The sequence below is a fragment of the Pelobates fuscus genome, chromosome 2 (genome assembly GCF_036172605.1).
Source record: "Pelobates fuscus isolate aPelFus1 chromosome 2, aPelFus1.pri, whole genome shotgun sequence".
In the NCBI taxonomy this organism is placed as follows: domain Eukaryota; kingdom Metazoa; phylum Chordata; class Amphibia; order Anura; family Pelobatidae; genus Pelobates; species Pelobates fuscus.
This window is the reverse complement of record NC_086318.1, coordinates 357,182,790-357,196,620: the sequence shown is the minus strand read 5'-3', so window position 1 is coordinate 357,196,620 and position 13,831 is coordinate 357,182,790. Positions and strand designations below refer to the sequence as shown.

The window sequence follows — 13,831 nt, the reverse complement described above, 5'->3', positions numbered from 1 at the left end:
CACATTTTTAAGTTATTAGGATTGGTATTTCGACAGTTTAGATTCTCGCTTGATTTCCAATGTGCTGGTAGGTACAATATATAAACATGCGCTATAACGGCGTACTGCAAGAGTATCATACATGAGGAAATGTCACGAGCATTCGCACATTTTTACACTATTATTCAGCTCAATTTAACGATTGTAGTATCAGGCTAAAACAAGAGTGAAGCAAGTGTTCACAGTCACTGCTTAACAGTTTGGGGCTAATTACGTTAGTGTCAGCTCCATACGAATAAGAATAGCGTCAGGGCTTGCCCTGCCATAATGGCTGTATGCAACCACTCGCGCCAAGGGAGATAACCTATCCTACCTGTTGTATGTTAGGCAGGATTTAACACAGGCTGTTTCATACATATAAACAGGCATTGTTTAAAAAAGAGAAAAGAAGAAAAAAAGTAAAAATGGTGGTAACATATATAAGCAATCAACTAGACTGGCATGTAAACTATGTGGTAAGTTGTCCCTAGTCGTGCAGGTAATGGCAGGCAACACCATCTCATTAGGTAGCTATTATCCTGTCAGACCCGCATTTCCCTGGCTGCATTAGACACCATGGCTAGGGATCATTAAAGAAAAGTCATACATGTTATGACAGTGGCAGATCTAGAGAAGACAATTACTGGAGTCATTGTTGGAGTGCCACAGGATATAAAAAAACGTTAAGACAATCAGCATAAAAGAAACATTAGTAAACAAAGTAAAGATAAAGATCATGCTTGCAGACATTGAACTAAACGTGTGCTGATCAGGATATGCAGTTAAACCACCGGCAAATGCTGTATGGCTGCGTCTAGCTAGTTGCATGAAAAGATACGTGCTTTAACTATTAACTTGAGTTGGACAAACAGGAATTTGTATCGCTCAGCTATATCGATCAAGAGGGCAACTTAAAGAACAGGGGGAAAGATCTGTAGGTGAGTAAGTCCCAACACTGACCATGCCCCCTTGAAGGCCACCACACCTGTACAGATGTCATACCTCCCAACGAATGGCATTTAAAGGAACACTCCAGGCACTCTAACTACTACTGTTTTAGGATTAGTTATGGTGTCAACCAAAAGTAAGTAGTCAAACTGTTTAAGAACGTCAACTAACCTGGGTCCAGCCAGGCACCTGCTGCCACTGTTGGACATGGCCTTATAGTGCTGCGCTCTTTGGCTGGGAACGCTCAGCTGACCCCCAGGCATAGGCAATCTTCGCACTCCAGATGTTTTGGACTACACCTCTCATGATGCTTTGCCAGCATTATTGGTGTAAGAGCATTATGGGGGATATAGTCCACAACATCTGGAGTGCCGAAGGTGGCATACCCCTGTAAAACCAACAAGCATGCCCCACAGAATAGGACCCAGCTCAGAGGAGGTAAAATAAACTCCTTGACCTAGTACCAGGGTAAATTATCCGACGGTTCTTAGCTGTTTGAACTAATAACTCTGGAAGGAGCATCTAGCCACTCCTGGCACTATAACCACTCCTGTAACTGGATATAGTGCTTGAAGTGCCCATTTAATAAATATTCATCTCATTAAAAAAAATAGCAAAGGGGAAGAATTCCTACGTGCACGCCATAATAAAATGTGCTGCTAACCCTATGGTGCCAAAAGGAGACCAGCAACGATCAAATCTTGGTCTCCACCAAGATGGCGGCGCTGCTCCTACCGCGCGGACATCTCGACTTCCGGTGTTTGGAACTCTGCGACCTGTTGTTCGATGGGAGGAGGAGGTGGGAGGAGCCTACGGTGACGACAGTGATGACGCTGTCACCAAGGAGGAGGACGACGAAGGCGGCCGAGTCACAGAGAGTGCTGGGCGCAGTGAAGCAGCCGGCTGTGCAGTGACGGGGTATCGGCCAGGCCTGGCAGCGGAGGCCGAGCGGACACTGTGCACGGCGGCTACCCCGCGGCCTGGAGAGAGAGAGCCACAGGAGCAGGCCGCAACCGCCTCCAGTGCGGAACGAGGTGAGCCAGTGGGCCTCCACCGACCCCCCGTGTAAAGTGTGAAGTCATTGCAGGAGCCGCCAGGGATGGCCAGTCCCGGCACAGCACTTATATGGGAGTCAGGCTTCCAGCAATGGCCAGACTGCGCTGGTTGGCTGGCTGAGCATTATGGGTAATGTAGTTTCCAGGTCTGTGGGCAGGGGAGCTTGGCTATATAAGGACCCAGCACTGCCTGACAAGTCATGTCTAACCTTGACACTGCAACAGCTTCCACAGGGATAAAGCTCCCCTTTGATCCTGCTGAAGATTAGTGGAAACGTTGTCACCAAGGTTTGGAGTGCCCCTGTGTGTGCGCTCTAATGCCACTTATGTCCTCTGAGGCATTGGAGCTGACAAAACAAAAAAACAAGGGCTTGTTTTTCTCCGCAGCTGACAAGCTGTTTAGAAAGCTGAGTTTTGTTTCACTTTGTGAAACCGGCTTGTTTAGGGCTGGCTTTTAACCTCCTTCCTCTGTCTGGCCATTTGTTAGTAGCATTGAACCACTTACAGATTTGACTAGGATCCTTTTTTTTTTTTTTTTTTAATTTGGCATCACTTTTAAAGTGAAAAGTGTATTTACAAGATAATCTGATTTATATATGCTGCTATAATCTGAGTTTTTTTCCCCCCCACTTTAATCTAGGTTGTGGGTATAGTACAGATAAAATGTTTTGTGTTTTATTATGCTATATGTAAGAATTTACATGGGTGAATGCAGACATTAGCATGAATATTTGCCCCGATATAAGATAAGATGATTAGAACTACTACTTAAAAATCTCTTGTCATTTCCCTGTCCCTCACAGACTTTAAGTTTTTTTTGGCAGAGATGAGTGTGTGTGTGTGTATATATATATAACTTATCTATTATTATTTTTATTTATAACCTTCACCATATTTTTTTTGAAAAAAAAAAAAGGGGTTGTGTGAGAATGAATCCTCTTCAGTGTTATAATAGTGTCTGTTTAACAAGTTTTGGAGACAAATCTCCAAAAAGAGTATAAAATATTTGTTGTAAAATGCATTCATGGAGTCATTTTTTCCCCCTTGACAATTGCAGATAAACTGCTTTGTAAAAAGCCCAAGTGACATCAAATATGTTTACATGTGGTAAAATAAGATGCAGTGATCTTTTCTCCCTTCTACGCATGTCAGAAAAGTGTTGCATGGTTTGTTGAAAGAATGTGACTCTCTTTCTGTGCTGAAGGAGTCACATTCTTTCAACAAACCATGCAACACTTTTCTGACATGCGTAGAAGTTGCAAATAGTAGCTGAAGATAGTGTCCATGAATATTGTTGCATACTTCAGTTTTAGAAACTGATGACAGAAAATGTAGAGAAACATAACAGGGTTGTTTGGAAATGGGAAACAAATGAGGATAGGGACTAGCAAAACAAGTACTGAAATATACTGTAATTGATGGTGGCGTTGACATAGTTACAGACATCTAAGGGTAGCAAGGTTGTTTTGGCGGCTCTTGCACATTGGTCCTCACATAATTTAAAAACCTTTTGAAAACTTACTTTGCTTGTAGCCACCATAAGTAAAACTGTCCTTTACGTAGTCAGAAAATGCATATTTTTTTCCCTTAAGATAACAGAATTGGAGAATATAGAACCTGAACTTATAGTATTTTGCAGTGTCCTCTTTAGGGTATATTCGTTTAATCATTCTCCTCTTAGTTATGTATATTAGCATATCTGAGAGCATGCAACCGAAATAAAAAAAATGCAGCTATTTTCTTTTTTCCTACTCAGTCTAAAGTATTGTCGATGATTTTGAGACCTTGTTAACAATTGGAGATTGTCTGAGACCTTTTATCAATAGTTGTTCAGTGTTTGAGAAAACTATTAATAAAACATGTGCATATCTTTGTAATTTGACAGCAAATTTAAAACGCATCACTTTCACTGTCAGGTTGTATGGTGGGATCTCTTTTACAGATGGACACCTAATGATTCACCTCCTTGCCTAGCATACACCCTTGGGATTGGTAAGACCTGATATGTTCCGATTGTAGGTTTGCCAGGATCCCTATTTTCCACTTCATCCCACTATGCTTTATAGACACCTTGTTTTGCTGTATTACTAAATGGGTTGCCCTTCATATCTCCCTATGTTGGGGTTCTTCCATTTGTCAGACCCCACCTGTCTATTGCTTGTCTACTTTAGTTGTGACAATCCTTGCCATTTGCTTTTTAGGTCCATTTCCTGCATGCCTCTCTGACCCTCCTGTCACTGGAGACTATTTGGTGATTTTTGCCCCTTGACACACTTGCGAATTCTATCTTTTCAATTAAGCTTTATATTTGTTAGACAACCTAAGACAATCTTCTGTCTGCCTAATGTAAGGCTGTGTACTTTAATTATTTGTTCTATACCTTGCTGTTTCATTATCTTTACCAGTCTATGATGGAGAATTTTTTTAGTTTTTTGCATTTTTGAAATGTTACTTTATTTTAGTGTAATACTATCTTGATTGTCAAACTCTATTACAAAGATAAGGGGTGATGCTTTATACTTATGAAAACCTATTTATATAAAATGTTACATTTTGTTTTGCAGTTCATTGAAGTTTAGTTTCTAGTCTGTTTCTCTAAAACTTTTGAAAGCGTTCTAGTGACAGTCTAAGCACCAACAGCGTAACACTACGGTGTAGTAGTTATAGCACTTATATGACCTTTTTAACCCCTTAAGGACACCTGACATGTGTGACATGTCATAATTCCCTTTTATTCCAGAAGTTTGGTCCTTAAGGGGTTAAAGTAATTTGGTTGCCGCTAGTCTGCAATTTGGCTGTTTTATATATGAAATTGTGCTGCTTTTAACAACTAAATGAAGCACTGCCACATAATTCTGGTGAACAGAATTACCTGGCATTACTTTTCTTTCACTACACTCATGCTTGCAATTACAGGCGTAAAATGACTTATTTCGCATACAATGTAGTTCAACCTTTTTTTTTTTTTTATTAGGGATTTTAACAAACACACACACAGATTATTCTAATCGACACAAGTGACAGACAAGGCTAATAAAAGGAAAAGCATGTTCTTATGTTCCTTGTAAATCAGCACATGTTTCTTATGAACCCTCCTCTCTCACCACAATGTAGTCTCTACTTACTAATCCTTGCAGCAGATGGAGTGTGAGAGGAACTCTCCACCACTTCTTCTAAACATATTTTTTGATTCTGTATAAAGTCGTTGCAGGCAAAAGTTCTAAATCTTGAACAACCAGCAAGATTCTTGCTTAGGTTTTCATATTAAATGCACCATTTAAAGAAACTTGTCACACAATCGCTCATAATATCAGTAATCTAATTTTCAGCTTTTCCTTACCGTACACTATTATTTGCTGTCCGATTTATATAAAATAATGTTGCATTGGAGTCTCTCATTGTTCTTTAATAGCAGCTTGTGCATCTAGAGTACCTTCACCTCTGTTTCAGATTTGACCCCTTTTTTAAGACTTAAAATACTGCTTTGAGTGTACTGTTTCTTGTGCATTGTACGAGCCAAATGTCAAGTATTAAAAATATACCCATAGATCATGTATATATTTATTTTGGCCACTTCCTGTGTGCAGCGACGCTGACATTTGTATATGGCATTCTCTCTCTGGGCAGTATTTTTTTTTTTTTAAATTCTTTATTTTTGTTGTGCGGGTAGGTACAGAGTTTTCACAAACGCCACAACAGCGTATATCAACATATATAAACATATAAAAAGATTATGTTAGTGGCTTGCATTATCGCACATTTTTTTTATACAATTATTGCCTGTAGTCGGTTCATCATTTAGCATTAGTAGTTTAGCTAAGCAGTGACTCTGTTTATGTATTAAGGTATTGTGGTTGCATGCATAAGTATCATCACATGGTAGGTGCTAGTTAAGGCAAGCTAAGCAGTATTACATAGTATGAGGCTTTCCCTATGCTTAGCACACTTTAGTAGATATTAAACTTAAACTTAAAGGAGACCCGCTTAGTCTTAGTCTTGGTTAAGCATCATTGCAGGATTTATTAACTGTCGGCATAGAGTGATAGCAATCACATAAGTCTCATATTTTTATATTCCGTAGGAGTGTCAGGTGTTTGGCATCTTGGTATCAGGCAGTTTCTCTGTCTTAGGCACTTCACCCGATTCCTGTGTTGGGCGCAGCTTGTATGTTGTCGTTGAGTCCATCAGGCTGGGCCCCGTGGCAGCCCCCATGAGGAGTACTACTCTGCCCTCTGCTGGAGTCCCTCGGCTCGTTCCCGTCGTGATCGCCTGTCGGCAGGATGTTCTCTCGTTTAGCCTCGTGACTTTCAGTATGAGCCCTCAAGTGTGGGGTTGTGCTTCGCTGGTCAGGAGTCTCTGGTGCCACTGAGTGGTGTGCAGGTTGGGCATGCTCGATGGTCCCGCTCTGGTGTGTGTGGGAGCGACTGCTTGCGCCCGAGGAACGTGGCGCTGTTTCCCGCCATAAAGATCTTCGGCGTCTTTTTCGTCTGGTGGCCGCTCTGGAGGTTCGAGGCGGGTAGCCACACAGGCGGCGCCGGGTTGCAGGGCGAATCCATGCCGCCACCTCTCTGATCGCCAGCTGGAAGGATCGGTCCCGAGTACGGAGTTGTGTCCAGAGGCTTGCACAGATCCGGTCAAAAAACTCTGCGGTATGCTTGGGTGGTTGGGCATGGGTGCTCGCTGTCGTAGGCCGCGCCTGTGCCGCCCTCTTGATTGGGCCTCGGCAGTTTAGTTTGGTTGCAGGCTGTGTCGCTTGTCTAGGGTAGTCCTTTGGCATACCCATGGGGGCCGGGATATCCCCCACCGGCCCAGAGGGGGGGGGGGTTAGAGCCCCAAGCCGACCGGCAGGTCCCACTTCGAGGCTGGGAATCGGCAGTCTCCCCTACCTCATGTGTTGCTGCGGGCATCGTGTATCTGGGCAGTATTTTTAAGATTAAAAATATATTTAACAGTAACTTTACACTTATAGGACCACTTCAGCTCAATTAAGTGGTCTGGGTGCCAGGTCCCCCTAGTCTTAACCCTGCACCGGAAAACATAGCCGTTTCAGAGAAACTATGTTTACACTGCTGGGTTAATCCAGCCTCTAGTGGCTGTCTCCCTGACAGCCACCAGAGGCCGCTTCCTCGATTCACACTGAGTAAATGGCACTTATTTGACGCTGGACGTCCACACTGAGTCCAGCGTCAAATAAGATCCGCGTAGGAAAGCATTGAGTAATGCTTTCCTATGGGCAGGTTTGAATGCGTGCGCACCTTTGGCCACGCATTCACATTCGACTTTACTCAGGAGCTGATGTCGGCAGGGAAGGAGAGGTCACCAGTGCCGAAGCAGCCTGGCGCTGGATTAAGGCAAGTGGCTGAAGTGGTTTTAATCCCTTCAGTGCTGAGGGAGGGTGGGACCTATTAACCCTATTGTGCCAGGAAAACGGGTTTGTTTTCTTGGCACTATAGGATCCATTTAAATAACCACTTCAGCACCATAATGACTCATTCTCTATAGGTTGTTTTGGTACTCCTTGGTGTCATATTAATCCATTTTCAAGCAGTTTAACCCAGAATTGCTAATCGCGGTGCCTGTCCTTCTGGCTCCTCTGTCTACTCCCCCAGCCTTGCCCATGGTGAAAGCATCATCAGTACTTTGGGTTAAAACTGTCCCAAAAAAAGTTTTGAGATAAAGTTATGGTGGCCAGAATGTGTCTTTAAGGGCCTTTTCACTAAACCACAGATTGTAGTGAATGAAAATTTTTTTAAATGCAGCTTTGTCAATATAATTTATTTGGAAATAAAAAAGTATTCAAGTCAACTGTAGCAAACAGTGTGCTTATTTTTGCCTAAACTTTGCATTTGGCGTTTAGTTTGCTATGATTTTGGGTTTAGTAACTAAACTGCTAAGTGGTGTTAGATTGTTCTGACAATTAAATTGCATATGAAAGTGGTTTTGATTTATGTTTTTACTTACTGAAATCATCTTTCTCAGTTTATGTGATCCTTCTGGTGCAGTGCCCAGAATCTCATGTGGAATAAATCTTTCCTTTTATGGTTCCTTTTGTGTCTAGGCAGTGTTCAAAGACTCTTATTTCTCAGTCACAAATGTGCCCGGATAACTGCAGTAATACAATTGTCCCAAACTTCAGTAGTGATGAAAAATAGAAACACAGCTACACTCATTACACTACACATGAGACATACAGCCCCTACAACATACATACAATTTAAAGATGATATGACTGTGCCTTAGGTTGGTAGTGCTGTTTTAGAAAATGTAGTGGTTTATGTATTAGTCCCTAAGTGAGAATCTCAGAGGTGTATCTAGAGCAGAGTTGAAAAATTGTATCATTAACCAGTTTTCATTAGGAACGTTTTTTTGGAATTCTCTTTGCTGTTATCAAACAATGTTGTTGGTCTGGGGAGGAGATACATTTCACCCTGTAAAACAAACATGCCTCTTTCTGGGGGTTTGAACCATTTTCGGTCATTCTCTGATGGGTGGATCCTTTTTGCTCCTCCAGTGTCAAGGGATGAGCAATTAGATTGGCTTATCTAACCAGACTTTTTAACATTTTGTTTCAAGTTTTTTTTTAGTTTTTTTTTTTTAGATGGGGTTGTGATAAGGTTAAAGATTAAAGGGACACTCTAAGCATCAAAACAAGTTTGGCTTACCAAAGTAGTTTGGTGTATAGATCCTGCTCCTGCAGTCTTACTGCTCAATTCTCTGCCCTTTAGGTGTTAAATAATTTTGTTTATGCATCCCTAGCCACATGTATCCTTTGGGTAAGAGAGTCTACTCAGAATGAGAGAAATATTTTCCGGGAATACCTTGGGGGAGGTTAGAAAATAGTGCAACCGTTTTTTGTATTGGGTGAGGGCTCATTCTTTTTAAAGATGTGGCAAGCATGTGGGATTGCATTGTCAGGGATGATAGGGAGGAGAGGTGCCAAATTAGTTCTAACTTTTTTTCTATATGACAAAAGGATTTCTTAGTAAGAGGTTGAATGCCTTTTGTTGCATAATTTTAAAGTAACACTCCAAGCAGCATAACCACTATAGGACGCTGTAGTGGCTATGGTGCCAAGACTGCATTAATGTACTCAAACCGTTTGCAAACGGACAACTTACCTGGGGTCCACTGGCCAGTCACCTTCTACAGCTGGAAGCTTTCTGCACAGAGCTAGCTAGATGACTGTGCAAGACTTGGCTCCTAAGCTGAGAGCACTCAGCTGACGCTCTGTCTATGAGCCTGCTTTCTATTGCAGGGCTTAGCTCAGGATATCAAACGCAAGCTCTTTGCAGGAGCTTTTTGCGGCCCCTAGGTACTTTGTCAAACCGTTTGTTTTTGTTTTTTTCATGGATTATCTTGGCAGGGTGCCAGGGCAGTCTTGGCACCATAACAACTATGGCATTCTATAGTGGTCATGGTGCTTGGAGTGTTACTTTGAAAAAACAACTATTGGATACTGGAATATTGAATAAATGATTCTGTTGCATGTGTTCAAGTAACTTGACTTTTATGATTTCTGCAAAGTTGACATACCTGCAAACATTTCTAAATCCAGTAATACACAGGTGGTGTGTCTGCATGCATGTCTCAATCACCAATCATGTCCATCAACTGGTTTATGCTCACCATTATGCATAAAAATACAGAATAGTATTTAGAGTACAATGAAATCTGAAGTCAACAGGATTTTCAGATATACATTATTAGGTGTCGCTGATCTCTTGACTGGTAGTCTGCTCCTGAACCACCACAGAGTACTCCAGCCTTCTCCTTCCACTAGGGACTCTAATATAGTGTTAAAAACTAGCTTTGTAATGCCATTCAATGAATAAGAACTAATTAATTGATTATTGTATCTGCTTGTCCAAGATTCCAAGACATCAGAAAAGACTTGATATGGATTTGAAAGTGAAAATGTGGGCTAAACAAATGGGTAGTTAACCCTTTTTCTGGGGTGGGTCAGTGTGAGCTTGTGTTGGTACAGGTAAATGCAAAGGTATTTGTGTGAAGGATCAGTGATAAATACAGTGGGTGTACATAGTTTTGTGAAGGATTAATGACTGATCACATAAATTCAGATGTGTAAATACACCTCTACATCCAGTCACTAAAGCTTCACAAGTTACATTGATATATATTTTTTTTATTAATGTAATTTTTATTTGACTTTGTTAAAGGAACCTTTTAAGGTCAAAATGCAAATAACTATTTTATCTTGGTGCATCAGGAAAAAAGTCTTAAACTTCTAATCCACTCTTAGACATTCTAAGATCATTCATTGTCATGCTCTTGGTCCAGTCCAATGCTTCACATAGAGAGAGGCTTACGGCACACATGCAAACAGTTCTCTGCCTTCCCAGTGCTTCACATACAGTCACTAATACTTGTCGGTGAGTGGTTCTATCACCACACCATAAATCTTGAGTGTTTCAGAAAAATATAATATTTTTCAAATCCTCACATTGACTTTGTTGTGATTACTTTGTCTTATGGTCAAGCTTCGAATTAACAAATGGTGAAGCTTTTAACCCCTTTTTTTTTTTTTTTTTATTCCACGAGCCATCATTAGTGATGCCTGTGGGAATCTGTTTTCTTCTTGTGGATTGCAAGACTTGGTTTATGGAGGAATTTTTAAAGGCTGTGGTGAGACTCTATCTGGAGTAAATTGCGCATATTAAAGTGTGCTAGTGACCCTGAATCTGCAGTCAAGTGAAACACATTTGAAAAGTAACAATCCAACACTCCTCCTTCATAATTCCAGCAACTCGTTTTATATCCGTGTATTAGAAAGATGATGTTTTGGCCAGCAACCGTCATTTGTCAAGTCACATGAGGAAGTGCCTCTAGTAGGCATCAATCTGACATCTACCAATGGGGTGTTGACTGGCAAATGTAAACATTAACGCTTATCTGAAATAGCAATATGTATCTTAATGGCGTTAGAACATTGAAACCCTGCACACCAACATTTAGGACATTGTTGTTGGACATGGCATTAAGTCGATAACTCGGGCCATATTTAGTGGTTCCATTCTGATAGGTAAGCTGTATGCAGCGCTCCATAAACACTTCCTGTAAAGAGAACCCTATTTAGGCTTTCTTTATTGCAAGTTCTGTTTAATTAAGATTTTCTTATCCCCTGCTATTTTAATAGCTTGCTAGACCCTGCAAGAGCCTCCTGTATGTGATTTAAAGTTCAATTTAGAGATGGAGATACAATTATTTAAGGTAAATTACATCTGTTTGAAAGTGAAACCTGTTTTTTTTTCATGCAGGCTCTGTCAATCATAGCCAGGGGAGGTGTGGCTAGGGCTGCATAAACAGAAACAAAGTGATTTAACTCCTAAATGACAGTGAATTGAGCAGTGAAATTGCAGGGGAATGATCTATACACTAAAACTCCTTTATTTAGCTAAAGTAATTTAGGTGACTATAGTGTTCCTTTAAGGGATTAAACGAACATTAATAAAAAAAATTTAAATAATCTTTTTTAAATAAACTGTGACAAAAGTATTCCTTTCCTTTAGTACCTTGTCCTGGTATTACAATGTTACACACAGTCTTTTCAGGCTCCAGAGACACTTCACACGCTGGATGAGGTAAAATTACTTGCTGTTTTTATTGTGGTTCCAAAATTCGACAATGTGCAGTAAAGTAAAATTTTGTTTTTCTTTATTTTGTTATACTTTTTTTCGTTTATTGGCTTGTCCATTTCCACATAATTATCCACCTTATTGTTTTAGGTTCTTTCAGCTTTCTTTTTCAACTCACAGGAAGCAAAAACACAATCTCTCTTCCTTCTTTGACAGGGGAGTACTTAATAGCACCTGCAATTTACTATCTCTTTCAGGTTAGGTAAATCAGAGTGTTGAAACTCTGGAACCGGACGCCTCACTGCAGTTTCACAGTAAACTCCAAAATGTGGAGTGGAGCACTGGCCCAGCCTACTTGCCAAGTGCTCCACCCCCTTGCCCAAACACACACTAACATAATGTGCAATATTAATTTTAAATTAATATTTCCTTGTTACACAAAGTAAGAACCTTGCAGGATTTCGGGAGATCCAGCGCAATTCCTTGCTTTCGGTCACAACTGATATATATTTGAAAAACGTTGCGATCCAGAAAGTGAGTGTTCTATATTTCCATCCTGCCACTTAATCTTCCTGAACTGCCCCTGCCCCCCCACCCCCCCTCTTTTATTTCACTAAACCATTAGCTCAAAAGCAAAACAGTATGTTTAAACAATCACTGCCTCTTTTTAATTACCTTGGTGAAGGATATCTATGCGCAGTATCTCCTACAGAGCACAATGAAATAGGTTGCAGTATGAAGTGTTGGTAATGTGGAAATGCACCCACCTCCTACATCACATAGGAAAGAAATTTGTGATCGGCTGGCCAGACCTGCTGCCGATTGTGGCTGTTAAATTTAATTTTAGAAACAAAACCTGATCAAATTACACCCTTTCAGAGCTGAATTTCCACTTGATTATGTCAATCCTAAAGTTGGAGCCCTGCTTTTCGGTTAAGTATTGTATCCACAATTTGTTAAAATATACTTTTAGCAGCATTATCACAGTCTTGGTACTTACTTACCTGAACCTGTCTCTTGCAGGCCCTGTCATCTACCTCAGTCTGCTCCTCTTCTGCTTTCAGTGAATTTTAAACAGTCAAAATGAGTATTTCATAAAGATTCTAAGTTAAAGGGATCCTATAGTGCCAGGTAAACAAACTCGTTTTCCTGGCACTGTAGGCTCCTGGGGTGCCACTCCTTCAGTCACTTGCCTGAACCCAGAGTCGATGTCCCTCAGCGCTGGGTCAGGCTCCGTCCACGCTCCTCACCGGCAGGTGATACCTAATGCACATGTGCGGCAATGGCCGCGCGCATTAGACCTCCCAATAGGAAAGCATTATTCAATTCTTTCCTATGGGGAAAATCTGACGCTGGAGGTCCGTGAGGACGTCCACCGTCAGAAAACGGACCAAAAGACTGTTTGAATTCTGGAAGCCCTCTACAGAGGGCAGACTTAGAGCTGCAATGTAAACTTTTACTTTACTTTTACAGGTTACAATTCCCCATCAATACAACCCTCCCACCCCAAGTCCTTATATATCCCCTTAATTGTCTTTGTGTGGTTTTCATAGGCTCCAGCAGTTGATCTGCGATCATTTCCCGACGTCTACCGGATGCCCTGACGTCTTGTGCTTGATGCTCGGTTACGTCATGCGTTCAACGTTCAGGATCCGTAATCTGTTGTATTCCAGTCTGCGGTTTTGGTTTCTTCAATGTACAGCTCTCTAAGTGTTGCCATAGTGTGTGCTCACTGTGTATCACTTGTGTACAGTCTGTGTGTGTGTTTGTGTGCTGGCTGTATGAAATATTTGTGGTGGGGTCCTGGCTGTATTTGATGTGTGTTGTACTCTGTTAAGCGCTCCTTCAACTTTTGGCTTCTTTCAAGGAAGGGAGCTAAGTTCCCTGTTGGTCTAGGGTGGTCATACTCCCTGGTGGTCCAGCAGGGGTTATTTATGTCTGGTGGTCTAGTGTGGTTGCTTGAGGTTTATACCACCAATGGTTGCAGAGCTCAGTAATGGTTCCCTCGCAGTTCGGCACTCAGTGAGTCAGAGGACATGCTGGGAACAACGGACTGCGAGGTAATCATTATTTGAGGTGTGCACCTACCAGAAGTGCAAACCTCTCGCTACGCGCTCTGATCCCCCACCTAAGCATGGCAGCCGTGAAGAAGAGAAAAAAAACACCATAAATATGTCTGACCGGCGCCCGAAGCTGCATGCTCTGTACATTGGGCGA

At 41.5% G+C, this 13,831-nt stretch overlaps 1 protein-coding gene across 1 annotated transcript in view; it reads left to right on the top strand.

Annotated features, from left to right (window-relative positions):
• Positions 1-1,787: 1,787 nt before the first annotated feature.
• FBXO30 (F-box protein 30) overlaps positions 1,788-13,831 on the top strand; it is a 35,724-nt gene continuing 23,680 nt past the window's right edge. Inside the window, exon 1 of the mRNA XM_063443646.1 lies at positions 1,788-2,000. The gene's annotated coding sequence lies outside the window, so the exon portion shown is untranslated. The remainder of the gene's footprint in view (positions 2,001-13,831) is intronic.